Below are 3,508 nucleotides of genomic sequence, written 5' to 3'. Positions count from 1 at the left end.
AAGATAATAGAAAGGCTAAATAGGATATGCATGGCATATCTTAATTTTACTACAAGCTGGGCTAATTAACACTAATTCCTTTTAATGAAAGGATGATAAATAAAGTGATATTCAAGCTCTTGTCTCTTATCCTTTCCTTGCTTCAGTGCTGGTATTACTCTATTGTCTTTCTCCCCTAATTTCCATAAGTGTAAGAGAAGAATCTGGCCCTTTCATTTTAAGGAAGAAATCCTTGAAATCAGAACTCTGCTCTGGCACTGAAAACCAGTGTAGAATACGAAAGACAACAACTTCCCTGAGCTGGCTTCTGGAGGTACCTGAAGGTGTCATTCCCCTTGGAAACAGCTTGTCTGCACTGCAACATTACTTCTTTTGGAAAAATGAGCATGTTCATTTTTCCTGAACATGAAAATTTGACATGTTTGTGTCAAGTTTCTTCTTCCTGTAACCATCCTCTCCCCTCCAATTGCTATTGCAGAGGTAGACTTTTCTTTAAATTAAAATGAGACTTTCAGAGTGCCCTTGTATTGTATAGTAGCAATGGATTATGGCCTGTAGTCCTTTGTTGTTGAAAAACACATGCTTTCAGCTGAGAAGATGCATTTTTCTTATCCTTGGTCACTCTTCCCAGCCACTTTGAAGTCTAAGAAATGATGCAGCAGATGCTGAGCTGAAAACTAGAAGACATATATAATTTAAGTGTCAGCCGCCTGGTATTTATTGTTCTTTTAGTTCACTATGATAGAAGACTGCAGCTGTGCAAATTAAAATAGAAATCTTAAAAAGATCACAATTTTTATTTCTTTTTTTCCCAGCTATTTAAAAAAAAATCAAAACTATATATTCTTTGTCAATTAAAATCAACATATATTTTACTATACCTTTTTACGTGTTAATTTTGTTGTTGCCAGGGGCAACTACAGAAGAAATAAACACAAATAGCCAGTGTGTTCCATGCTTCTTTTCTATTTGTTACTGTGTCATGGGCAAAACAATTGGGAGGATAAACTCATCATCATAATTTTGCTCTGTTAAATTGGCCAATTTCTGCTTCTATTCACAACAGCCTCAACAGATTCCAGGGAGACAAAAGGGCTGGGCTACATTCTACCTTGTCTCCACACGGGAATTTTGGAATGAGGTGGGGTTTTGTAGTTGATGACATCAACTATATACCAACACAATAATCACCTGTATTGTTTAGCGATTAGCTATTGCTTAGGAATGTTTTAAAAATTAAAATACTGGACACCATTGCTATGAGGGTTTTCTTGGAACTCACCCTTCTGTATAAGGAGTCAAATATAAAGGAGTCAAAATAAATAATTTGGCTGTGCTACAGCTAAACAGTCTGTATGTTGTCTAAGGGAAGCTTCCTATATTGTTATGTACTTTGGTGATTGCATTTCTTTCAATCTGTTCTCCTAAAACTGTTACAATCACTACCCCATTTGGTTTCAGTGTCACAACTCAGTGTTACAGCTCGAGAGAGAGAGTCCAAGGAATGATGATTTACAAAGCTGAAAATTCATTTGAATGTTCACCAAAAATTACTTTGTAGCCTTTTCACTTGCTGCTTTCCTGTTTCAGATTCTGTTTTAGGGTACAATCCAACCTGAATGCATTAAGGACAGACTATTTTCCCCACTCAATTCACCTTTTCAAATTTTGAGCACAGACTCCACTCCAGAAATGAGCAGCCCAACAGTATTTTTTACTAATCTAAGAAAAGGCAATGCCTGAAGCAGCTGCAAAGATCAATGAGGGAGCTTTGGAGAGATAACTAACATAAAAATTTCAACTATGGAAAGGAATGAAGCTATTGAAGAGGGAAAAACTCAGACTAAGGAACCAGAGACCTCTAAAACAAAGGTTCAGCTCCAATTCCATTGAAAATACATTAAAGTAATCATGATTTTTCTGTAGGCTACAAAGAAAGCTTAGGTTTCAGTCTGCTACTTTGTAGATAAAAGTCACTCCTCCATATATAAATAATCAAATATCTTAAGAAAGGTGAATATTTTGCAATATTTTGGCATTCTCCCTCCTCCATGTGTAGATTGATTTTTCCCACCTTTTTTTGACCCATCACCTGATAGTGTCTCGTTTTATCCATTGGATGGATAAGAGATAATACTGCTGTGATGGTTAATCACTTGCAGTCAAGGATAAAAATATTACAGTGGAGCTGGATGAGTTAAATTTAATGGGTGTGTAACTGACAGGCATGTACAGGACAAGCACTTTTATTACGAACTTCTCAGTGCCACTCAGTTCACAGTGTGCTCCACAAATATTGGCAAGGAAATATGTCATGTGCCAGGGAATGAGTAATAGAGATTTGTGTGAAATATGGATGCCAGAGAATGTCTAATTATAGCTCATGAAAGACAAAACAATAACCAATAACAAACCCCAACACACTCATTCCCTCAAACCAAAAGTGGATTAATGATTTTTGCAGACAACTGACAATACTAATAGTCACCGCAATTCCTATGTGGTCAAGAACCCATGGGTAAAGAAGTGGCCTAAATCTGTGGAAAAGAGGTTCTTGTCATGACAGAATGCAGGATGAAATCATCTTTACTTGTGCAAAAGGCATTCCAGCATCTTAAATATAAAACTGTGTGTTAAGCTATGTTGGAATCCGGGAAGGAGCAGCTTTTCCCCAACTAAAAAAAAAAAATCTGACTTGTACTTCCAACGTTCAAAATAAGGCAGCAGATGGAGTTGCTAGGAGACAGAAGGCAAAGAACAAGAGCCTGAATGTGCTCTAGTGTCTCTACACAATAGCAAAGAGTATATGAAATGAGCTGGAGCTTTAGATCTCACCATCAGCTAGGACTGTTACAAGTGATGAAATGCAGTCGTTGCACTAACCAGGTAAATGTTAAATCTGAACAATTTTAATAAGAGGATCTATGAGAATTATATTATGTGATATTTAATGCTGCTCTGCAGGCAATCCTTGTAACCACCGAATTACAGTATCATTCAGGTAGGAGGGACCTTGGGAGATCTAGCTCAACCTCCTGCTTAAATCATGACCAGCTCTGAGGTCAGACCAGGATGCTCAGGGATTTATCCAGTCATCTCTTCCATGAATGGAGATGGCATAACCCCTCTGCACAACCTGCTCCTCCTGACAGCACTCATGGGAGGAAAGGCTTTCCTCATATCCTCTCTGAACCACTCTGGTATTAATTTGTGCCTGCTGCCTCTCAGCCTCACACCTCTCACCATGGCTCCCTCTCTTTACCGACAACCCTGCAGATACTGGTGGCTTCTGTCATGTCCCTCCAGAGACATCTCTTCTCCTCACTGAACAAGCCCCAATCCCACAGACTCTCTTCATGGGACAAATGGTCCAGTCACAATCATCCTGGCTGCCTCTGCTGAACTTATCCCTGTTTTACTGCTGCTTCCTGTGATGCCATGAAGATTTTTTGCCTTTTCTTCTATACCCCTGTTATACCTTTTTACAACTTCTGTATTCCTAGTGCTT

The 3,508-nt window shown here is 38.5% G+C and overlaps 1 long non-coding RNA gene across 1 annotated transcript in view; it reads right to left on the bottom strand.

Moving 5' to 3' along the window:
* The window catches only part of LOC108444614, a 10,826-nt gene that overhangs the window by 7,057 nt on the left and 261 nt on the right, over window positions 1-3,508 (bottom strand). The window lies entirely within an intron of this gene.

The sequence above is a fragment of the Corvus brachyrhynchos genome, unplaced genomic scaffold, assembly GCF_000691975.1.
Source record: "Corvus brachyrhynchos isolate BGI_N302 unplaced genomic scaffold, ASM69197v1 scaffold121, whole genome shotgun sequence".
NCBI classification, from domain to species: Eukaryota; Metazoa; Chordata; class Aves; order Passeriformes; family Corvidae; genus Corvus; species Corvus brachyrhynchos.
This window is presented reverse-complemented; position numbering and strand designations above follow the sequence as displayed.